The sequence below is a fragment of the Staurois parvus genome, unplaced genomic scaffold (genome assembly GCF_062004578.1).
Source record: "Staurois parvus isolate SC_StPar_1 unplaced genomic scaffold, SC_StPar_1.0 ptg000131l, whole genome shotgun sequence".
NCBI lineage: Eukaryota > Metazoa > Chordata > Amphibia > Anura > Ranidae > Staurois > Staurois parvus.
This window is the reverse complement of record NW_028317927.1, coordinates 12093389-12119806: the sequence shown is the minus strand read 5'-3', so window position 1 is coordinate 12119806 and position 26418 is coordinate 12093389. Positions and strand designations below refer to the sequence as shown.

The following is a 26418-nucleotide window of genomic DNA, read 5'->3' as shown; positions in this document are numbered from 1 at the left end:
GAAAATTGTTTAAGAATGTTATGTGCGATGAAAGCCATGCTTGTCAGTTAAAGAGCCAGAGCTGGAGCTGCTTGTTTACAAGTCAGCAGAAGAACTGGAATACGATGGGAACGGCATCAAAAGAATAAAGAGTTTGTCATTTTCTAATTGCTACTTTGTGTAATTATGGACTACAGGTGTGTAGCTGAAACTTTGGATCTTTGAAGCTGCCAGTTCACAGACACAGATATTGTTTCAAGTGGAAATGGCAGGTTAACTCTCGGTGTGCTAGACTCCTTTGTAGTGAGTTCAAATGTATTGTACCGGGTTCGTTGGATATTACTGGGATGAAGTAAAGGAATGTAGTGGCTAGTTAACACTCAAACGCACGCTTCTGTTTATTGCTGCGTAGTTCAATTTTGCTGCAAAATGCATGGAAATGCAGAAAAAGTAGTGTGAACCCTACCTTTTCAGATCACACGGCACCGAACCGCATCATACTGCAATACCTTGTGGTTTGGTGGCCACAAATGTGCTGCCTTTGCAAGATGTGTTTGAGGTGCTACTAACAAATAATTGGCACCCTTGTGCATCTTGCAAGGGTAGGGTGTTCCCGTGTGGTGTGGGAAATGCACATGGAACACACCTTTCCCGCACCAAGTTTTGATGTGAACCAGCCCTAATGGTTAGGCAGCAGATCACACAGGCAGTGCTATTTGAGCGCAGTGTTGGAAATGTGTACAGAACAGGCTTTTCCCACACCACTCTAGTGTGAATGGGCCCTAAATATAAGTTAGGTGTATGCACTTTAGCAATACAACTTTTACTTTTGTAATCTAAACAAATATTGTTTCAGTATACCAGTTAAGCTATGTTTATTTCCTAAAAATAACGCGCACAACTGGGATTTTTTGTTTTGTGTATATTTCCAAAGGACTAATTTAGCGTTCAAAGGTTTTAGTTTTAAGATAAAAGTTAAAAAAATCTGATCTATTGTGCTAAGAAACAATCGGACACATCAGTAAAAGAAATGCAATATTTTTGGTTTTAAAGCCTAAGGCTGCGTGCACACTTTACTCATTTTAATCGGTTTCTGAGAAACTGGCTAAAATTCAATACATGGGTGGCCCTGTTGGCTACCTCCCACCCATTCCTTTGAAGAATCAAAGGAGTTGTGCAGAAAATTGTTGGCTGAACAGGAGCTGCATCCAATCAGATGCAGCCGTTGTTCCAGTATTTTGATAGGTCTCGGATGTGCCTGTCAGAATACAATATACTCAGTGGAAGATTACTCCATCTGTGCTCTATAGTGTGGATTGGGGAGATCTATTAGATTATTTTTGTTCAGCCCACAGAATGAGAAAAAATAATCTATGTGTGTATACTGAGCTTAGGTTTAGTCAAAAAAGGTTTTTAAAAAGTCAGCAAAAGGGACATTACTTACAGTCCCTTTTGCTGGTGGCTGTGAAATCTTCCTTCCTCCAATTCCCCATTACCCTCCCCCACCACTGTAATCTCCTGGTGCCACCGGGGTTAAAAGAGCCAAAGGCTCTGTCATATACACTTGTCAAGAGTGCTGCCCCCTCACCATTCATATAAGCTGTATTATAGCTTTTCATTAAAAACAATCTATGAATGGAGGAAACAGACCTTTCATTCATATGCTCGACCTTCCTACAATGTTTTTCATTAATAGAAGCTATAGTATAGCTTCTATGAATTCTATGAATTTATCTCTGGAAAATAATTTGATCATATATGGGAAAGTCATTAAAAAATGAAAGCTTGTGTTCAACCACTAATCCTTATTTCTGAACTCCAAGAAAAACAAATTCCCTTGTAATAGGGTTCCCCCTGCATTCTAAGGGTTAAGCCCTCATTTATACCTAGGGTACTAGTAAAAAGGACTTTAACTTACCTAATTCCTCACTCTGTAGGTTCCCTCCACTTCTGCAGCCTCTTCTGTAAGGTGTTCCACTGGTCGCAGGTATTCTAATGACGTCATCAAGTACAATGCAGGACCAATAGTTCTTCATTGTACTTGAGGATGCCAAGAGACCGTCCACAACCCACAGCGTCAGGGAGAAGAGTTAAGCGACAGATTGCTGGGGGAGTGAGGAATTGGGTAAGTAAAAGTCCCATTTAACTTGCAGTACACAAGGACCCCCTTTGCTTGGATAATGTTTTGTTTTCCCTGGAGTTCAGCTTCAAATATTTTTTTTCTTGCATATATTCCATTTGAATACTGACAGAGGGATGTGATCTTTGGAAATAAATTACCGAGTACCTAGACAATCTTTATTTAACCTGACATAGACATCAGGATTCAATGCCCATTAAGAAACCTCCTCATTAATGCTTACTACAGCAGCATTACAGCAGAGAGGCCAGAAAACTGGACAAAGATGTCCAATCTGTCTAATTATTATTGACATTAATGCCAGTCTCCTAATGAGGTTTGTCAGCCATTCATGTTGTGATTGTTGCACGATCTGTGACATGGTAAGGTCACAATACTCTTCAACAGACTGACACCACAGTAATCTCTTTTTCTCTTAGCATTATTGGTGTCATTGCCAAATAATCAGCGGTGGAAATTCAACAGTCAATACCCTGGGGAGAATTAACAAAGACTAGACCAGGCATAAGTCCTGTGCCATGCTTCTAGATCAGCAATGGGCAAACTACGGCCCGCGGGCCATATACGGCCCGGCGGACCTTTTAATCCGGCCCGCGGAGCGTGATAAGAAAAAAAAACCAGCCAGGGCAGGCAAACATTGGCTGTCAGGATGTGTGTAGGTGGGACAGCGTGACGAACGTGAGGGGAGCTAGGCTCCTCTCACAGTCCGCACCTGAAGACCGGAACGGCGTGGGAACTCGGCGAGAGGAACGCGCGGAGCAAAGGTAAGTGAATTGACACAGGGGGGACTTGGCTTACTACTTGGGGGGGAATAGTACTATGGGGGATGAAATACTATATGAGGGATGAATTAATATGGGGGATGAATTAATATGGGGAATGAATTACTATAGGGGGGATGAATTACTATAGGGGGGATGAATTACTATATGGGGGATGAATTACTATGGGGGATGAATTACTATGGGGGATGAAATACTATATGAGGGATGAATTAATATGGGGAATGAATTACTATAGGGGGGATGAATTACTATAGGGGGGATGAATTACTATATGGGGGATTAATTACTATGGGGGATGAATTACTATGGGGGATGAAATACTATATGAGGGATGAATTAATATGGGGGATGAATTACTATAGGGGGGATGAATTACTATATGGGGGGTGAATTACTATGGGGGATGAATTACTATATGGGGGATGAATTACTATATGGGGGATGAATTACTATATGGGGGATTAATTACTATGCTTACTATGGGGGAATATTACTATACCTACTATGGATGGCATGGTAGTGTTTAAATTAATCTAAACATTTAATGCTACAAATTTTAATTTAATTTATATTAATTCACACATACACATCATTCATCTACTCTTGGTCCGGCCCCCGGGTCCAATATATGAACCCATTGCGGCCCTCAAGTCAAAAAGTTTGCCCACCCCTGTTCTAGACTGATAAAACAGAACAGATCCTGCTGCCAATGAATAAAGGGGACTCATGCTCATTTGTTAGTTAGGAGGGATATGTTCTATTTTCTATGTGGTGCTTACTCCCCACTCCAGCTGGCTCCCCGGTACTCTCTGAACCTACAGTCCATGGGCTGGCCTTGTCATCATTACATGCAATGTAGGACTAGTAAACAGCTTAGAGAGGAGGCTGTAAGGGCAACTGGCCACGTGGACTGGGGGTGCCTGCTGGAGTCAGGAGTAAGGAATAAGGTATTTCTACTTATCCATGCAGCCCTAGACTAAATGAGAATTCTTTTTTGTCATATTACAGGAGTTCAGCTTTAACCCTGGTTCACACTGATGCGGTGCGGAATTTGCAGCTTTTTCTGTACGAATTCCACACCGCATCAGAATTATACCCCGTTCATGCGAACCGCTGCGGGTGTATATGTTAAGTTAAGTTAACAACACCCCGAAAGTGGTCCGCAAAACGTGGTGTGATGTGTAGAATCGGATCACATAGGTGTGAATACCCATGTGATCCGATTCTAGTGCGGACCCAAAAAAGGGTCATGCACCTTTTTTGGTGTGGGTGCGGTGCGATTAAAGCCATACAAAATATATGGCTCCAATCGCACCGCACACAAATCATGTGATTTGCACAGGAATGCAGTGTGGTTCCTGTGTGAATCATATGCGATATACCGCACTGCATATATGTGAACCCAGGCTTAAAGAGTAGCTCCACTTTCATGGGGGAAAAAAACTAACAACTAAAAAAAAATACAGCATATATAGTACATCTGCGACACAAGTCATATTGTAATTATTGTAATAAATAACCTTTTCTTTTCAATCTGCAGCTATAAAATGCAATGCAATATGGCAACCTGGAGGCGTTCTGTACACAGATGGTGTACGAAAGTCCACCCAGAAATGTCATTTCCTGCTTGCACTAAGATCCACAGGGATGCAGACCCTGCAACTTTCCTCCTTATAACCCTGCAAATGCAGCAGCTGATTGATAATTATAAAATCACTCCCATACAGATTCACTGTATACATGGACATAGACAAGCAAATAGCTATTTCTTCAGAATAACAAAAGGTAGGAATCTGCAACAAAGTTTGTTAAAATCCCTGCAATTATACACAGATCACCCAGAGGGGAAGGTTTTTTTTTTCTCAACAAAAGTGGAGTTACTCTTTCAAGCATGTTTGTTCTGGATCAGAAATTTAAATGTACTTAAGTCTAACTCAGACAGGCATCTAGCATTTTCATAAGGAGACCAGCAATGGCAGTCCCCATACTTTTCACATGACAGAGGCACTTTAAGGACTGCTACTAGCCTAATTCAAAACGAATGCGAACAAATCAGATTGTTATCCAGCATGGTGTCGATATTTGATTGTATTACCTTAGCAGGTTTTCAGAAAGTTAGGGTCCTTTCACAGAGAGCGGTACAGCGATCACTCCGCTGATCCCCGCTGAGCAAGTGGATGACAGGTCTGTGTCTGCACAATGGGCGATCGGATGAAAACGGACCGACTGTCCATTTTCATCTGATCCGATAGACGGAAGGGGGATTGAAACCCCATCCGTCCCTTTTTGGCGGATTTGATGTCAGTTTACACCCACTGCTCCATAGAAGAGAATGGAAGTCCAGATCAGGTCCGCCTGAAAAATGGGCAGGCGGACATGATCGGAACGTCTGTGTGAAAGAGCCCTTACTCACTAAAATGTTTATTTAACTGAATGTACAAGTTACTAAATGACTGTACACATTGCAACATTTCTGGCATATATTTAATATACATAGCATCACAAATTACAAACTCATAGCTATTTATTTATTACAGGTACTTATATTTATTATATTTATGCAGTGCTTTACATATATATTGTACATTCACATCAGTCCCTAACCCTCAAGTGGGGTACAATATAAAGTCCCTAACTTACATTCCTACATACACATACTAGGGCCAATTTAGACAGGATCCAATTAACCTACCAGCATATCTTTGAAGTGTGCGAGGAAACTGGAGTACCTGGAGGAAACCCACACAGGTACAGGGAGAACATGCAAACTCCAGGCAGGTGGTGCCGTGGTTGGGATTCAAACCAATAACCCTGGTACTGCCAGGCGGAAATGCTAACCATTTAGCCACTGTGCTGCCCTATAGCTAGGTTTTATATTTGATCCCTAGGTTTACTAAATATTTCTACTGTATGCACAATTCTTTCAGTCCTGAGTCATAGCAGGAGCTGCCACAATTGAGTGACCTTTGCTTCTATAATAAGTGTATAAACACTCCCTTTCCTTCAATTATAAACTACTAATGTACGGTACTCTTATGATAAGAAGGTGTTTCTGTTAGTTTCGTTTAGAGTTTGCTCTTGAAGCTGAATTCCGTGGAGATATAAAAACACACCAGCTAATTTTGTATTCATTCATTTGTATAGTTGTTCATTTATTTAAAATACTACACATAAAAGTACTTTGTCTTAATATTAGCCTTTTGTGATAATCCCTTTTACCACAGCAATCAAATTGGTAGAAGGAAAGATTGCACCAATGGTTAGTCAATCATTGGTGCAGTTCACATGAGCTGACAGTGGATATCCTGATAGCGGAAGAGAGCAGAGTGAGCGAAGAAATGACTCATCCCTGTTCTGCTACACCTTTAGAACTCATTTAGGCTAGCTTCACTCTTGCCCTCAGTCTGTGGGCTGGTTGGGGGTGCAGAAATCGCCCCTGTTCCCACACCCGCAACCATCTGCAGCCAATCGCACTGGTCTTACAGGACACGTGGAGCTGCCATTCATTCTGAATGGCACCAACACACATCTCAGCCCACAGCGCATTTGTGCGTGCAGGAACCGCAGGGAAACTGCATTTGTCAAAAAGACCATGCGGCTTCCCTGTGACCAAATTTTTAAAAAGTTGCAGGCACCTTTCCTTCTGCGGGATACGCGGCCATAGCAGCCCATTCAAATGAATGGGCTGCCATGCTCGAGCAAACACAGGCCAAACGGCCCGCAGTAGTCTGAACTTATGCAGGCCATACATGGGTTGAATTCTAAATTAATTTTCTTTAGAAAATTGAAAATTTTGTGCATTTTGTAATTCAATGGTGCCATTGATTGATTTTGAAATGCGGTCAACCAAGCCTTTAATTTCACCTCATGTTGCTACAGAAAAGAATTTTCGTGGCCAAGAATTTTCTTTTCTTTCCATGTCACAGCTCATGCTCATTTCTTTTTCAATTACATTTCTTGCACGTTTCTCCTATCATTGATTAGAAATTTGTTAGTTTTTCATAAAATTTCCAACATGCTTGATCACTCAAATTCGATGGTCGCTCGAAAATCGGTTGCTGCTGTGAAATTGATGATCGGTTGATGGTGTGAAATTTGAGTTAAAACTCTTAGAAAAGATTTTCTAAAGAAAATTATTTGGGAATTCAACCCATGTATGGCCGGGTTTAGAGTTACACTTGCTTCGAAATGTGGCATTGGACACAGCTTTTTAAAGCACTCTGAATGCCAGTCAAAGCACCTGTCTGTAAATAAAATGGTACGCTTACAGTCCTGTTTACACATTGTGTTTGCTTTGCTTTAAAAATAATTCCCCCTTGTGCTTGCTTTGCCAGCACATATACTAAAATTGGAACTATACAGAGAAGATTAGCATGGCCCCTGCGCAAGGATGACACGCATATAAAAAAATATATATATATTCCCCCTTGTTGCTTTCTTGGTGCTTCAAAGCATCTCCAAAGCCTCCACAGTTCGCTTACTGCAGCTTTTGAGAGGCTTTTAATAAGAGTTAGCTTTTGTTTTGGAGGTATTGTGGGTATGAGATATCCCAGGGTGCACTAAGAAACCAACAAGCGAACCAGAAAGACATCATCAGCAGTTTTTCTGGTTCATGTATATATTCTAGGTGTGTCTTGTGCAGGCATCACATTTGGTGTGCAGCATTAGGCAGCAGGAAGGTAAGAAGGGTCTAGACCGGGTGTCGGCAACCCACGGCTCCAGAGCCGCATGCGGCTCTTTTTCACCTTTGCTGCGGCTCCGGAGCACACTGCCCACCAGGTGACAGGCAATAGGGTTGCCGTAGCTCAGTGGTCGGCAAGCCGCGGCTATTTACACATTTTAATGCGGCTCTTCTGTGTGCCGGGCGCCCGCTCCCCTCCCTCCTCTCGGGCGGCCGCCCCAAAAGTCAGGACTCTGCAGCTAGCCCAGCAATGGGCAAACTACGGCCCAGCGGACCTTTTAATCCGGCCCGCGGAGCGTGGCAAACATTGGCTGTCAGGATGTAGGCGGGGCAGCGTGACGAACTCCTCTCCTCTCACAGTCCACCCTGAAGACCGGAACGGCGCGGGAACACGGCGAGAGGAACGCACGGAGCAAAGGTAAGTGAATTGACACAATATGGGGAATGAATTACTATAGGGGGGATGAATTACTATATGGGGGATGAATTACTATGGGGGATGAATTACTACGGGGGATGAATTACTATATGGGGGATTAATTACTATGGGGGATGAATTACTATGTGGGGGATGAATTACTATGGGGGATGAATTACTATATGGGGGATGAATTACTATGGGGGATGAATTACTATATGGGGGATGAATTACTATATGGGGGATGAATTACTATGGGGGATGAATTACTATATGGGGGATGAATTACTATATGGGGGATGAATTACTATGGGGGATGAATTACTATGGGGGATGAATTACTATATGGGGGATGAATTACTATGGGGGATGAATTACTATATGGGGGATGAATTACTATGGGGGATGAATTACTATGGGGGATGAATTACTATATGGGGGATGTATTTTCAGTTTTAAAAATGTGGCTCTCAAAATAAATTTCAATCGTGGTTTTGGCGAGATTTGGCTCAGTTGAAAAAAAAGGTTGCCCACCACTGACCTAAGGCTATGATTGTGATTATGACGATACACTGTGGCCCTGATTAACCCTTTGCTTACTGGGCCCTTAAACCCCCTTCATGACCAGAGAGCTTTTTGCAAAATATGCAGTGTCAGATTTGTTTTAAATGTTGCAATGGTTTTGCGGCTCCCAGTCTTTTTTTCCCTCTCGGAAACGGGTCCAAGTGGCTCTTTATGTCTTAAAGGTTGCAGACCCCTGGTCTAGACTGTAAGAGTGAGACAAGCAGACAGCACACAAGTGTGTGCAACATGGAAACACTATAGCGGAAGGGGAGCAGAGACCAGAGAGAGAGAGGACTGGCAGACTGGAGCAGGAGAAGGTAGCAATGTCACACGGGGTGCGCAACGTGGGAGCAACATACCAGAAAGAGAGCAGGGACCAAAGAGGGAGTGGAGGATCAGCAAACCAGAGGATCAGCAGAACTGGGAGTTACTACTGAGTGGGGGATCAGCAGAGCGGGAAGTTACTACAGAGTGGGGGATCAGCAGAGCTGGGATTTACTACAGAGTGGGGGATCAGCAGAGCTGGGGGTTACTACTGAATGGGGGATCAGCAGAGGTGGGGGTTACTACAGAGTGAGGGATCAGCAGATCTGGGGGTTACTACTGATTGGGGGATCAACAGAGCAGGGGGTTACTACAGAGTGAGGGATCAGCAGAGCTGGGGGTTACTACAGAGTGGGGGATCAGCAGAGCTGGGGGTTACTACAGAGTGGGGGATAAGCAGATCTGGGGGTTACTACTGATTGGGGGATCAGCACAGATGGAGGTTATTACTGAGTGGGGGATCAGCACAGCTGGGGGTTACTACTGAGTGTGGGATCAGCACAGCTGGGGGCTACTACTGAGTGGGGGATCAGCACAGCTGGGGGTTACTACTGAGTGGGGGATCAGCACAGCTGGGGGTTACTACTGAGTGGGTGATCAGCACAGCTGGGGGTTACTACTGAGTGGGGGATCAGCAGAGCTTGGAGTTACTACAGAGTGGGGGATCAGCAGAGCAGGGGGTTACTACTGAGTGGGGGATTAGCAGATCTGGAGGTTACTACTGAGTAGAGCTTCAGCAGAGATGGTAGTTACTACTGAGTGGGGGATTGGAGAGCTGGGGGTACTACCGAGCAGGGGATCTGCTAAATCAGGGTACTAACAAGCTGGGAATCTGCTGAACAGGGGCTTTTGCCAAGCTTCGAAAAAACATCCCCAAAGCATCACAGAAGCATCAAAAGCAGATAAAAAATGTATTGAAGAGGTAGGTGCTTTCATGCGTATTAAAGGTGAAGCAAGCGTAAATGAGCCCTTACTGTCCAATCAGTCAGCTTGGGGGTGGCCTGCTGGTATAGTGAAGGTGGAGGATCTGCTTGTGCTTATGGCTATACTTCTAGATTACAAAAGTGGCTGCAAAGAATTACAACTTCTTTGTTAAGTAAATCAACTTAACATATACAGTACACACAGACCAGATCCATGCTGCCAGTGAGGCTAATTAAGGCCTCTGCTTCAGGTGGCACTCATGGGGCCACAGTGGGGTAGCAGCACTTAGGCCAGAGTTTCAGAAGCCACTCCATCTTTGGTGCAGCTTATTAATGCCAAGCCAGGAGAAGCCACAACTCAGCATCACTGAGCTCCCTGCCTGACCACTGTGCCTGTCACACAGAAAGGTGCAGCAGCTGATCCTCTTCAGTAACGCAAACAATCTGCATACAGGGCTGATAATCCGCACGTAAATGCTGTATGATGGATTACATGTGAACAACTGTGAATAACTGCCTTCCATGGGGCTTCCTACCTGCAGCTTATTCCAGGGAACCCTGCTGAGTCTTCTGTGGGTAATCACAAACAGCCCCATCCACAAGTGTGATGGGGCCATATCAGTCTCGGTGTCACTGAGCTGCCTGCCTTAGTTGTTGTGTGTTTGTGTGGGCAGCAAAAATGGATGCCTTACTTGGCATCCGAGCCCGGCACAGCCACGCCAAAGAATGATTCAATAACTGTTAATTTTTTGGCATATTATGCTTTATTTTGACTGATTTTGTTCCTTAATGTTTTTAAAATTTTCAAAAGATTTCAAAAGAAATTGGTGAAAAGCAGACAGACTGACCAAAAACAGTTTAAAATACAAAGTAGAATAAATGACAACACTGCTACAAAACAAAAAAAACAAACAAACAAAAAATCCCAGTATGTTTATGTTTGTTTGCAAATGATTGGGTACTGAAACTGAATACTGCTTCACCTTTTTTACTATTATTATCTTTGCAAAGTTTAACAGTTTTTTTGTGAATATTTACATTGTTTAGTGAAAAGCCTCTACTCCTTTAGTAAACCAAACCACAACATAGTACATTGCATTCTATCAAGTCAAGTTTACTATAAGGTACAATTTTAATAAGGTATTCATTAGCGGAATGAGGAAATAGAGATGATTTTGCAACTAAACTGAGCCATGTTTTCTAATGGTTGTGGTTTAGGACAAAGTCCACATACACAAGTTGGCCTCTACCAAAAGTTCAGTTTATAATCAGTTGCAAACAAATAGTTAGAATTTTTCAGCATGAGTGATTAAAACAGCCAAGTTCATTTGGTGCATTAACACAATGTGCTGGTCCCGCTAGCCCACTAGGCTTCTTACTAAAGCTTGCCTCAGGTTTGGTCAGAAAATCCTCTGCCAGCAAGTCACCCAGTGTTTTGGGGCCTGGTAGCTCCCATATGATCCGCACTAAGCAATGGCAGCACTTTCTCCTAACCTTTGTATGCTACAAATGACTTCAAAAACTTTTTTTTAAGATTCCTATGAAAATCACCGTGCCACCATTGTGCAAGGCCATTGAATAGCAACCAAGAACTCTACCTACAACCACAAGGTAGAGGAGATGAAGCAGAAGCCTCTAGCATAATAACTATTATTTCCTCATACTACCCATTCCCACCTATGTATCAAATCTTGCTTTTGCTCTCCCCTCCCCATTAATCCCAATATATCAAAGATTCCTTGAGCATAGGTGCTGTACCAGTGATCCTCAAAACCACTATCACCCTGTTACCAAAACAAAAAAAAATGGCTCTAGACAACTTAAATGACCTTTGACCCATATCTAACTTACCCTTCCTTGCTCATATTCTACAATGTGCTGTATCTCAATTAGATAACTACCTGACTGTAAATAATCTGTTTGAACTCCTCCAATCAAGTTTTCAACAACTGCACAGCACAGAAACTGCCTTGGTCCAGGTCACTAATGACCTTTTCTATACTTCTGCCTTTGGCACTGTGGGGATTATTTACTAAAATTGGAGAGTGCAAAATCAGGTGCAACACTGCAAAGAAACCAATCAGCTGCCAGGTTTTATTGTCAAAGCTTAATTGAACAAGCTGAAGTTAGACGTTGATTGGCTACCATGCACAGCAGCATTAGATTCTGAGTGCTCCAGTTTTAGTAAATCTTCCCCTATAGACCACAATCCCATACTCCCTTGCCTTGAAACCATATTTGGAGTTTCAGAAGTTGCTCTGAAATGGATCAAGTCTTACTATACTATTATGTTGTCTCGCTTGGTGGATTCCAGTCTGAAGTTGGTCCAGTTAAGTATGGTGTCCCTCAGGGCTCTACCTTTGATCCCTTACTTTTTTAGCATGTAAATGTTTTCACTTGTTCAGCTGTTAAGCTCACCTGACTTCAATGAACACTTCTATGCTGTTGATAATCAGATATACTTCCATACAAAACCAGATTCTCATTTGGTTGTTGCTCTCTGCTTTCCAACTGTATCTGTAGCATAAAGACATGGATGACTCAATATTTACTTCAACTAAACTGTGATAAGACTGAAGTCATGCATATTGGCACTTCCCTCCTCAGCCTTGTAAAGCCCTTCCTGTAAAGGGTTGTAAAAAAATATATATATATATTCATCTAGGTGGATGCAGCATTGGTTTAACCACTTGCCTACCGGGCACTTATACCCCCTTCCTGCCCAGGCCAATTTTCAGCTTTCAGCACTGTCGCACTTTGAATGACAATTGCGCGGTCATGCAACATTGTACCCATATGAAATATTTATAATTTTTTTCACACAGATAGAGCATTCTTTTGGTGGTATTTAATCGCCACTGGGTGTTTAAAAAAAAATAGGAAAAAATTTAAAAAAAAAGTTTTCATTGTTTCTAATATAAAATTTTGCAAACAGGTAATTTTTCTCTTTCACTGATGTGCACTGATGAGGCGGCACAGATAGGCGGCATGGATAGACGGCATGGATAGGCAGCACGGATAGGCGGCACTGGTAGGCAGCATTGATTGTACTGCACTGATATGCAGCAATGATGGGCGGCACTGATGGGCAGCACTGATGGGCACTGATGGGTGGTACTGACTGCTGTCACTGCTGGGCACAGGTGTGTGTCACTGCTAGGCACTGATGGGCACAGGTGGGTGGCACTGCTTGGCACTTCTGAGTGGCACTGATGGGCACAGGTGGGTGGCACTGCTGGGCACTGATCATCAGGGCACTGATCTGTTTTCTGACAATTGCCGGTTATCGGTAATACTTTCCTCACGCCGTGACAACGTGAGGAAAGTGCAGCCGATAACCGGCAGCTGCATTTTCCCGGTGATCTGCTGTGTCATTGGACACAGTTGATCACATGGTAAAAGGCCGCTGTGATTGGCCTTTTACCACATCACGTGATCAGCTGTGTCCATAGGACACAGCGATCACGGAGATCAACGGAGATCTCCGTGATCGCTGTGTCCTATGGACACAGCTGATCACGTGATGTGGTAAAAGGCCAATCACAGCGGCCTTTTACCATGTGATCAACTGTGTCCAATGACACAGCAGATCACCGGGAAAATGCAGCTGCCGGTTATCGGCTGCACTTTCCTCACGTTGTCACTGGGGGGGCACGGGAAGGCCATTTTGGGAGGACGTCATATGATGCCCTCCCAGAACTGGACAACCGCGCTGTAGCTGCCATTTGGTTATAGTGCGGTTGCCAAGTGGTTAATGCTGCATCTATCTCCCACTGCATCTATCTCCGGGCATGCGCAGTTTCCGCGCTTGCAGAGCCGCGCAGCGGCGCGATCTGCCACCGGCCGTGTACCTCGGACACGGCCGATGACAGATCTGAGTACCGGCCCCCGTTGCCGGTACCATGTGACCTGCTGTGACCAATCACAGCAGATCACATAACAGTTGTATACAATGGATGGCTTCATTCATGCCATCCATTGTATACTAGTGTCTAGCTGTGAATGGTCACAGCGATCACATGCACATGTCAATTCTTTGCTATAAGCAAATTGTGTAAAAAAAAAAAATACTGATCACTTCCCCAAAGTAGTACAATGTTACTACCACTTAAAAAAAAGGTAGTTCTGCACAATCCAGTGGGCTTTTGTCTTTTAACTGGAAGCCTTTAACTACATATAATGTGGCTATAATGTGAAGTTTTTTTGCTCAATTGAGTAATGTTTCCTTTCCTTGGGTTTACCCTAACTGCACTGTAAACTGAAAGCTTGTTTTGTTGAAAGAGCATAAAATACACAAAAGGGTGCTGCCTATGTACATCTGTGTTGTGGTCCCTGTACTAAAATAAATAGGCTGCCATAGCTGACCTCCTAGGGTATCACATGGCAGGGGGTTACAAGTTTGATATGAAGCTATCTTTGGTAGATGAGTCCTCAACAGAAAAAAAATACATACAAATACAAAACCAGCATAAACCTGAACTCTAGGCAGATACAAAAGTCCCAACTTAATGCAGCTCTGTGTTCATTATTACATCATTAAATTAAATTTTGTATATGCAAGCAGTGCAAGTACTTGGATGTGAACCAGTATCAGTGTCCTGCAGTCCATTTACAGCAGATATTAAAATGGGAGGGACACTGCACAAGGAACAAATCAGTTCATGTTCTGACAAGGAACATTCTATTAAAAAATGAAAGCAAAGTGACAGAAAGATGAGCTCATCACTGTGCTGAAATTCCTTTGCTGTCCAGTCAGAGATTAGGGGCAGGACAATAATGACCTGGGCTCAGAGAAAGGGGCTTAAATGATCCAAGCTGTTATCAATATGGAAAACTGAAGACATCTTGTGACCAAAAAAACACTGTGTACTGTGGGGAACTGCTCCACATTAACCGCTTCCCGTCCTCCCTATAGCAGAACTACTGCTACAGGGCAGCAGGGCTGTACAAATCACGTATATATACGTGATTTTGTATCTCTGAGTAGGGGGTGAATGCGCACCGCCCTACCTGCACCGCCATTGATGGCTACAGCTGTAGATCACCGGGTCCCGGCTAGAGATTCCCGCCGGTACCCGGCAATCGCCGAGGAACACTGGCAGGAGAGAGGTCTGTATGTCAACAATACAGATCTCTCCCCTGTCAGCACCAGCATGCTGCTTTGTATTGCTTTGCATAACAGAGCAATACAAAGCAGCATGCTTGCATAGTAAAACACACACAGCTCAGTTTGTAAAACAGCACACAGTTAACTCATTGATCACCCCAGGTGTTAACTCCTTCCTGCCCAGTGTAATTTTTTTTTAGCACTGATCACTGTATTAGTGTCACTGGGGATGTCAGTGGCAGTTAGTCAGCTCCCCCCCCCCCAGTGTCAGAATGCTCGCCGCAGTCCCGCTATAAGCCGCTGATCGCCGCCATTACTAGTATGAAAAAAATTCCAGTATATATACCGCCATTTGTAGATGCTATAACTTTCACGTAAACCAATTAATTTACACGTATTGGGATTTTTTTTTGGCCTCAATTTATGATGAAATTTGATTTTTCAAATTTTTTTACTGGATATGTTTTATAGCAAAAAGTCAAAAATATTGTTTTTTTTTCAAAATTGTCAGATTTTTTTTGTTTATAGTGCAAAAAATTTAAAATACATAGCTGATCAAATACCACCGAAAGAAAGCTCCATTTGTGGGGGGAAAAAAAGGCCATAAATTTCATTTGGGTGCAGCATTGCATGACCACGCAGTTGGCAGTTAAAGTAACGCAGCGCCATATCACAAAAAATGGCCTGGTCAGGAAGGGGGTAAATCCTCTGGAGGGTAAGTGGTTAAAGATTTGTAAAGCGCTGCGCAAACTGTTAGCGCTATATAAATCCTGTATAATAATAATAATAATAAAGATAATCATTTCCCTAATAAGCTGTGTTTTTTTTATTTTATCTTTTGATGAGCTAATCCTTTTTTTTTATTTTTCCTGGAGTACAGTGTTCCTGTACCATGCTAGTAGCCCTACTGGGACATGTGATATTAGCTTTCCATCTGCATGGAGCAAATGAAAGCCTAAAGAGATCTTATGCTCCAGATTTGACTTTTTTACATAGGGCAATATTTATAAAGTTGTGCACGTGACAATAACCCCACATTCGCATTACCTACGCTGCTGAATCATGCATGGTATTTATAAAACTACAGTGTATCAATATCTGCTCTTCAGTGGGATATAGTGCTTACTGTTCTATTTACTTTATCTATAACCTGTGAATGCGGCATTGCATATTCACTACACATTCACTGAAAACCATTGATCTTTCAGTGTTAAATACACAGTAAATCCAAGTCTAGAAGTGCCAGAATTATGAAATAGAGACTGTATATAGTGCAGAAATCCTGGTGTCCCATACGTTCGAAATGGAATATACCAGTAATAAACTAAATCTCTAGCCTGCTGACTGACTTTATTTTTTTTTAATCACTATTCTAATTTATACAGTATAATGTATTTTTATAAAAAAGTTATGAATTATTTAACTTCATATATCAATAGCTATCCTGTCAAAATCAACACATAAAATCTAAAAAGCTAACTAAATAGAATATAGGAGAGACAAAAGAATAAAAGGAAATGAGGTGCATGTTATCAATATGCTACATTGATTTACACCTTATAGTGGTTTGATATATTTGTCAGCCAAATGTGATTTAGATACATGCAGTATTTCTGGAAAGGAATCTGCATTAAACATACTTAGATAAAAGACATTAGGCTCAATTGACTTTTATATATATATAATTCAATTCATTAAAACATATGAGTAATTTTAGAGGACGCTGTAAGTGCACTTTAAGACAATGTGCACTTATCCCATAGGCCATTTTCTACTGACCTCAGGTAACCCATCCTCCCTTGTCACAGATATTGTACATATTTACCTGAATCCAACGGACATGGCCTCCAGATCTGGTTTACATCCAGCACCACAGGTCTTGCTGTTCTGGCTGCGCCTGCACAATGAACGCCCCGTAGAGCTTTGTGGGAATGTATCCCAAACCCTGAGGCAGTTCCATAGTAGTCTATGGGGTTGTACTGAGCAGGCATGGCCATAATGTAAAGATATGCTGGAGTTTGAGGCCGCCAGATCCAAGTAAACGTGCATTTGTTGAGGGAGAGGGTGGGTTAGTTAAGTAAATGCAAAGGGACAAAAAAAGATAAGTTCAATTTGTTTAAAATTGTACATATCATTTAACTGTGTTCATATTTAACTTCAAGACATATTCTCATCCAGCTGTTAAAGCTGAGTTCCATTCACCCTGTCAAAAAATAAGTCAGCAGCTACAAAAACTGTAGCTGCTGACTTTTAAAAAAAACAGTCACTTATCTGTCCCTCAGTGCCGTGGTGTGTCCCCGCAGCCCGTTTCACCGGCCGTCCTGTATTCCAGGAGGCCGGCATCTTCAATGTGGGCACCTAGCTGTGATAGCTTGCGGCTTCACAGCCGGGTGGGTACCCACTGCGCATGCGTGAGTAGAGCAGCGCTTCATGAATGGTCCTGTAGTCTTCTGGGACCTGTCACGTGTCCCAAAAGACTACAGGGAGGGAGGACACCTTCCGCTTCTGATCGCCTAGGCGATCGGACTGGAAGTGGGAGCGGGTACCTGTAAAATTTGGGTACCCGCCCCCCCTGCCCCCCAAAGGAGCCAATCCTTAATGGGAAGCGGGGGAGCAGTCCTTAAAGCGGAACTTCCCCTTTTGGGTGGGGCTCTGCTTTGATGTCACAAGCCTATATTGCAGAAGTGTAGGTCTGGGGTTTTTTGCCTTCAATAGGTATTTACTATTGAAAGTCTCTATTTTTATAATGAACAATTATTTTAACCCTACTGTAAATGGTTCAGTTTTCTGCTCCTCTCGATACGTCACAGAACTTCACAATGATTGCCAATCACAGGCTAGAAACGTTAGAATGGGCAAAGTATAACACCCTACCATCCCTTTCCTGATGCTCCTGCACTATTTTTTTTTTTATATAATAAAACTTTTTAAACCTTCTTTTGCGCTCAGTTATCTCTATGGTCACTTGCTCCTCCCCGGTGGAGACCAATGAACTGTACGTTGTAGCAGTCTGTGCCCATCGCCAACTGGACACAGAATGCTCTTTTATGAACCAGTCAATGCAGATGGTGAAAATACCACATAACAAAATACATAATAGATGAAAGAAAGTTTATTGAATTGACCCCAATTTCCAAGGACAGTAATTTAGACTGTGTGGTTGCTTTACTAAAACTAGAGAGTGCAAAATCTGATGCAGATCTACACAGAAACCAATCAGCTTCCACTTTTTTTCTTCCAAAGCTTAATTGAACAACCTGAACTTAGAAGCTGATTGGCTGCCATGCACAACTGCACCAGATTTTGCACTCCTCAGTTGTAGTAAATCAACCCTATGTGTTTAATCAGAATCCCCTACATTCTATGCTGTACATCAGCTATAATGCTGCCAATATACACTAAACATTCAGTGTACATTTACCAGTTTGAACATGCACTGACCTTACATTCACCACATTATAAATATCATGAATGCTACTAGTGAATGGGCCAAGAATGTACTGTGAAGATTGGTGAATCCAGTACCTGGAAAGAGGAATATAATATGTTCCATAGTTAACCACTTGCCCTCTGGAAGATTTACCCCCTTAATGATCAGGCCAATTTTTGCAATACGGCGCTGCGTTACTTTAACTGACAATTGTGCATTCATGCAACGCTGTACATAAAATAAATTTGTAATTTTTCCCCCACAAATAGAAATTTCTTTTCTTGGTATTTAACCACCTCTGGGTTTTATATTGTTTGTGCTATAAACAAAATAATACCGACAATTTAGAAAACAAAAATACTTAACTTTTTGCTATAAAACATATCCAATAAAAAATGTTTTTAAAACTAAAATTTCTTCATAAGTTTAGACCAAAATGCATTCTGCTACATGTCTTTGGTAAAAAAAAATTCCCAATAAGTGTATATTGGTTTACGTAAAAGTTATAGCGTCTACAAATGGCAGCTTATATACTGGAATTTGTATTTATTTATTTTTATACTAGTATTGGCGGTGAACAGCGATTTGTAGCAGGACTGCGGATTCGGACACTAACTCACACAGGGTGGGAACTGACTAACTGCCACCGACACCTGCAGTGACGCAATACAGTGATCAGTGCTAATAAAAAGCCTTGATTACTATACTATTGACACTGGGCAGGAAGGGGTTAACATCTGGGGTGATCAAAGTGTAACAGTGTGCTGATTTGTGCTTACTATGTGCCATTTTACTATGGGACATGCTACTTTCTATCTCTGAGAGATAGAAAGCAGCATGTAATTGCTGAAAGGAGAAAGACCTCTGTTGTTTAGAGACAGTTCTCTCCCCTGTCAGCTTCTCCGCTGATCACCGAGTCCTGGACATGAATCACTTGCTGGGACCCAGTGATTGACATCTCCATAAGCCAATGACAGCGCAAATTGAAAAACCACAGCCACAAACTATGCGATTTTCTTTCCTTACCATGGGTTGCTGAAAGGGAAATCACTCGATTCCCTCATCAAACCAGTCATTGTTGATGGGGGAATCCCTCTCGTGGAGCTATTGTGTTCTCCTGGAGAGCAGTCCCTGCTGGGAGAACACAGTGATTATTGCTATAGCTTCTGGCAATAATCACATGTAAAAATCCAACATGCTGGTCTACCCGAGTCCTGCAATAATTGAATTTGGTACAATCAGCCTGCCCGTAGATTGTTCAAATCCTGGCCAGTTCAGAAGGCATAAGGATGTTTTGAACAAGCACAGAAAACACGTTGATCTTACCAGAAATATGGCATCCTTGTCAATTCCTGAGCTCAACAGAAAGTGCAAACAATGCTATTTTCCTTCTGTAATGTACTAATTCCCCCCACTGAGATAAAGGGGTTGGTGCACTAAAGGAAAATTGGCTGTTCGCTTTGCAAGGGAATTTTCCATTAGCTTAGTGAATGAAGTAATGCTTTGTTTACTTCCGTCATCCAATTATGTGCAAGCAAAAATACTGTTTATTATCTTTGCAAAATGAATGTTCGCCATATTCACTAAGCTGCTAAGGGAACATTTCCTTGGTAGGTGAAAATGATCCTGCAAAGTGAACAACCTATTTGTAAATAAAACCCAAACAGAGGAAGACATATTTGAAGTCCGGACTGGGAGGCTTTCGTGGCCACAGCTCAAGCAATTCTATTGTGGCCACCTTTACTTGTTGTGTATGTTTTTGAGTCTTTGTATGGACCAGCAAACACGTCTCCAGTTTGCCCAGTTTACACCTTACACAGCTGCATGCTCACATCTATCAGGGGTAGATCTAATTTAGGCATGTGCTTCGTGGTCTAAAATGATCGCTGGCAATTTGCCCCACTGCTTGCAGTGTCACAAGGGTTTGACATCTAAATACAACTGAACGCACAGACCAATAGATCTTGTATATTTTGTTAAATTACATTTACCAAAGTGGTCTTAATTATCCTTGTGACTTCAGTTGAATTACCACTTACATGGAGTGTTTTACACAGTTTAACACAGTACAGTTATGTCATTGGTCCAAAAAACGAAAACATATAACACAAAATGAATAGCAAAGATTAGCTAGTGCATCTGCCTTCTACATTCCCTAAGTCTAGGTTCACACCTAAGCGTTTTCCGCAGCATTTTGCAGAAACGCACTGCAGTCCATTTAACATGATTTCCTATGGGACACGTTCACATCTACGCGTCTTCACCCGGTGCATTTTTTGGAAAGGGTCAGGGACTTTTTTAAACTCAAAACGTGTTTTTGGTTCTATAGATTTCAATGGAGACGCTGCAGAAAAGCATGTAGTGTGTTTTTGCTGCATTTTGTATGTGTTTTTGATGTGTTTTTTGTTTTAATCTGCCTATCAACAAGAAAAAAAAACATAAAATGCATCAAAAACATGGCAAAAAAGCATGTGCAGAAACGCAAACACACCGCAAAAAGCACTGCAGAAACGGATCAAAAGCAAACTGCATAGGCGTGAACCTAGCCTTAAACTCGACACATTACAGTTTTTATTTGCTCTTAGACACTCCTCCAAAGAATAAATGGGCAGTCCTATATACAGTCATTTATCAATAAAGGTACTGTATGTGCTAATTACGGAAAGATGTAAACCCAACATTTCATATTCAGGATATGTGCCTGTTGTACCATGTACTTGTATGAAACATTATCCTGTTCTCTTTGTATTGCTTCCTTTGTGTGATTGGCCTGGTGTTTCTGCTAGTCCCTCTGCTTTCATAATAAAAACTAACTACACTAGGCATGAGAGCATAGTGTGGCCAGTTCTCTAGCTCTGCTGGGAACTCAGTGTGCTCTCCTCCAATAGTGAGTCTTGTCTTGACCCCCCCCCCCCCAGCCTTTCACTGGGAAGATCAGTGTCCTGCTGTTTCTCCTCTCCCAGCTCTTATGCAGCTGAGAACAGAGGGAATTAAATCACTTATAATGAAGGGAAAGAAAGGTATTTATAATTTTTTTTAAGTCTATACACAGATGTTTTGCCTTTCATTTCTATTTTTAACTGAATGGGTTGTTTTACAAGGTGAGGGTTCACAATCACTTTAAACTGGTGATAGTCTTTGGATTCTCCTTGACTGAGCAGAGCACCTCATAAACAAGCATACTTAGTGCTGCCAAGCTTTCCAACCTGTCAGATCTCTCATTGCCCAACCTTGATAGTGCCTGACTGACAGTGTTTGTTGGCACCAGACATGAGATCATCACCCTGTATGGCTGGATCAGGTGACTGCAATTGAAAGTATAAGGATATCTTTACTCTCTTTATACATATTAATTATTTGGGCTGTTGTAAAGTCAGATGATTTCACAGATATTATTGCATTGTCTATAGACAGTGCATGGCCTACCATATTTTAAGTGTGCTCTTCTTTTTCCTATGTTAGGCTCAATTTATAATTCTGGATATAACTTTTTTTGAAAAATAAACACACGTTTTTCTTTGTTTCTGTTATAAAAGTTTGCAAATAAATAATTGTTCTTCTAAAATTTAGGCCAAGATGTATTCTGCTACATGTCTACATGAAAATAACCCAAATTAGGATGTATTTTTTAGTTTGTAGGAAAGTTATAGAGTTCACAAACTATGGTATAGATCTGAATATTGATCAATCCTGAAATACTGACAGCCAATCTAATCTCTTGAGGTCCAAGAATGTCAGAACAGTACAGATATCCCTCAAATGACCCCTTTTTGCAAAGTAGACAGTCCAACGTACTTCATAAGAGGCATGGAGAGTTTTTTGAAGTTGTATTTTTTTTGTCATAATTTTTCGGAAAATGAAAAAATTTAAAAATTAGTTTCACTATTTTTTTTTAACATATTGTTACCAGTGCAGTACAGCGTCATCATATAACTGGCATGGCGGTGATCAGGGACACTGACTGGTGACAGTATGAAAAAAAAAAAATATATATATATATATATATTTTTTTTTTTAATTATTTTTTATTAAATTTGTTTTCTTTTTTTTAAGATTTTTTTTTCATATTTCACTATGACCAAAGTAGTAAAATGTTACCATAGTAACATTGTACTATTTTGGGGAAGTGATCAGTATTTTTTTTTTTTTTTTTTTTACACAATTTGCTTATAGCAAAGAATTACTTTGCTATAAGCAAGCCTTTACCTGAATGACATCGATTCATTCAGGGTTTTTTTTTTTTTGTTTTGTGCTTAGCTGTGATTTGGCCACAGCTAATCACATGACATGTGCATGTGATTAGCTGTGACCATTCACAGCTAGACACTAGTATACAATGGATGGCATGAATGAAGCCATCCATTGTATACAACTGTCATGTGACCTGCTGTGATTGGTCACAGCAGGTCACATGGTGCCGGCAACGGGGGTCGATACTCAGATCTGTCATCGGCCGTGCCTGAGGTACACGGCCGGTGACAGATCGCGCCGCTGCGCAGCTATGCAGGAGCGCAATCTGCGCATGTGCGGGAGGACCACCCGGAACACTGATGACATTTTCCGGCCGCTATTCGGCCATAGGGCGGGCGGAAAATGGTTAACATTAAAGATCATTTTTGGTTTAAAACTATTCATTTAAGTAAATGTGGATACATAGTTGGACACATATTCATTCTATTCCTGGGATAAGCTCATTTATCTAACTTGCTAAGATCACTATAAATATTATCACCCAGAGTCTATAAAAAGGGCTGTGTAGCTAAAATGTTATCATTCTTTCTTTAAATTAGCAATAGTTAATATTTATTAGCAGCAACTGCCTTTCATTTTTGGATCTCACTTATACACTGTTTACAAGTGGCAGCCACCTTCCATACAACCTGCTATCTTAGCCCATGACAATGATGTATGGTGACCTAAAGGAAAGGGTGAAGTTTCTTAAACATGTTGCAGCCCAGAGAGAGAAGTGAGCCACAAAATTGGTAGCAGTGAACTTTGAGATCCGGTTACAAGTCTGTCATTTAGTGCTTGGAGCTTGACCAGCTAACTTAGGGAAAATGTATTACAGGCTAGAGATGTTAAACAATTAGGCTTCATTTTTTTCTCTTTTTGTCTCGAAATATTTCCTGGCATTATGCTTGCACTCCTTATTAGACAAACATGGAAATATTGTGTGCTAATTCTGCCACAGCCCCTTTAAATCTGCAAGGGAGGTATATGTTTATATTCCCCAAAGCTACCAGATGCTTCCTTAGACTCTTAAGTGCTCATTTCCATGTCTGTATTTTAGATGTGATTTCCCACATCACAATCTCTTAAACTGCCCCTAAAGCACATGGAGATTTCACAACTGTTCAGTTTCTATCTACATATTTTTATGTAACACATTTTAGATGTATCTAATGCACATGGAGTGTTTTACAGCATTATTTTTAGTAATGCAGTTTTCAACTACATATCTTTTATCTGGTTCTTTTACACATCCTGTCTGCTGCATTTTCAATTCAGGCTTCAAGCAAGCTTCCTGGAAGATAAATAGTATCATATATGGGCCACATGGAACATTCACAATATACTTTTATTATGTGTTTAATATATAGAACTGTATGGGAAGTCCCCCAAAAAATCAATACAGAAAACATTAATACATTGTGCGTGAAATACTGCATGGCACTTGAATTTGTACAGATAGCATACCGTGATATTTATACACCTGCCAAGTATCGAAGCTTGCTCAATGTTTCTAATCTATTCATCTACTTGTATTGTTATTGTGAGAACTGTATGATATTTTTCCGTAATCTCAATCTGTAAATCTACAAATAAATAACTGAAAAAATAGAAAACACATTAATAACATACAGTACATTTTTAAGTACAAAAACCTTTACTTAAAAAATAAAACTGCGCCTGACTTGGTGTTGTAGGCAATACAGACACTTTTAATACATGCCTAATTTTTAGTGACTGATTGTATAATGCAAAAGTATATTTGTGGCTATATAGTAAAATGTGCATATCTTAAAAAGCCCTACACAATCAGGGCTGGATCTAGCCTCTCTGATCTGGGGGTGCAGTAAAAAAGAGTCAGGGGCTATAATGATAACACTACAAGTCAAATAGTTACATAGTCTGGCTGAAAAAAGACAAAAGTCCATCCAGTTCAACCATAGAAAAAAAAAAGTTATAATCCTATACCCACAGTCACTGTCTGTCAATATAGTGTTACAACCTGGGAAACACTAGTATGTACAGTATTAGGCTGTCATTGGATTAGCGTGATTAAACACTGCCTATGTCCCCTTATATCAGATGTACCTATAAGAGTCCCCATTTACATCAGGAGTCCTCCTCAGAGTACCCCTTTATTTCAGATTCCCATCAGAGTACCCCCTTACATCAGGGTCCCCATCAGTGTTCTCTCATACATCAGGGTCCCCATTAGAGTATCCCCTTACATCAGGTCTCCAATCAGAGAGCCCCCTTACATCAGTGTCCCTATCAGAACACCCCCTTACATCAGTGTCCCCATCAGAGTGCCCTCTTTCATTTGATTAGTTATCCCCATCACAGTGCCCCCTTACATCCTGCTGGGAGAACACAATGATTACTGCCAGCGGCTATAATAGCTGCTAGCAATAATTGTATGAAAAGTTCGACAGGCAGGTTGTACCCAAGTTGATCAATCAATCAACTTGGGTACATTCAGCCTGCTCATACATGGTTCAAGTCCCTGCTGAACCGGCCAAGATTCGAATCGTCTATTATCTGCTTTAGAAGTACGTTTTAACTGGGTAATTGTCCACAATTGAAATTGTTTATATTGCATTTCAAATCCCTTTTTTGGCTTTGATTGTCTAATTTTGTATGTCAGTGGAGGTTCCTGCAGTGAACATTTATTCATTAAATTCTATATATTTATGGTGCCGACACAATGGACTAGTCACACCAGTCCTTCTCCAAAAGGAGCTTACAATCTAATACACACTAGCATGCATTTTTATATGCTTATTGAGCAGAAAGGATATTGATTGAGGAGTAGAGGTATTGGCAAGACTGAGTGATGTCCAGGGTAGCTTGAGTCTTTAGCATTTAATATTCTGACACAGTTGCACAAACCTGATATATTCAATTATAAATCTCAAGATGCACCACTGAAACATCAGAATGGGATTGAAAGGGAAGTAAGAATATTTGGAGCCTGGCCTTGACAAATATAGTGCTTCTACAAAGCTTTGACATGTTCCACAGTTGTTAATTTTACTAACTGATGCCCTGTACATTTGTCCTTGAAAGGTAAAGGGTATTGACATGACAGATATGCATACATCACTGAGATTGTAACCATGTTTCTGAAACTTGAGCTCTCAAAGTTTTTTCTCTGTTGGCAAAGCCTTTTTTATGTAGGCTTATTTTCCCATGTAACCCCATGTGCATTGTTTTAAAAACCTTTTGTACAAGGAAATCTGACCTTTTTTTGGAACAAATAATTGTTTTCAGCAGAAATCGCTAGACCTCTTGTTCTTAAATTGTCCTGCCACACCATTTTTATATTTGCAGCTGTTTATAAATGTCTTTTTTATACTCTTCTTTAATAAGGTCTATTAGAGAGGCAGCAAAAACTTGTATTTAATTCAGGCTACCAAAGATCGATGTTTAGGCATATGCAACCTTAGGCAAATTCATTATTTTAACTTTACTCATTTTTAATCCACAGTGTGGCAAGGCTTAGCAGAAAAGCCAGAGTAGTTTGATAGGCTAGGGCAGGACACAGAAACCTCATGGGTAAATCATTGGTACCAGTTCAGGCATACTAAATACTTGACAATTCAGAATTAAGCACTGGTAAGCAGTTTGTCTTCCAGAGGCCAAACTTTTAGATTAAATTTTGCTCAGTACAAAGTACAAGCTACATTTATATACTTATCCCAGTGTTTAACCTCCCTGGCGGTATTCCCGAGTGTAGCTCGGGGTAAAGTTTCAGTACTACAAGCGGTAATCCTGAGCTACACTCGGGAATACCATGCTGCGCTGCTCCCCGATCCCTCGATCACTTACCTTGTCCTG

The 26418-nt window shown here is 41.2% G+C and overlaps 1 protein-coding gene and 1 non-coding gene across 19 annotated transcripts in view; both read left to right on the top strand.

Annotated features, from left to right (window-relative positions):
- Positions 1-26418, top strand: part of MBNL1 (muscleblind like splicing regulator 1) — a 262308-nt gene that overhangs the window by 5666 nt on the left and 230224 nt on the right. The gene's annotated exons all lie outside the window — the stretch shown is intronic.
- Positions 7223-7329, top strand: LOC149466394 (U6 spliceosomal RNA). Its single transcript, XR_016312098.1, has one exon. It is a non-coding gene; the product is annotated as a U6 spliceosomal RNA (small nuclear RNA).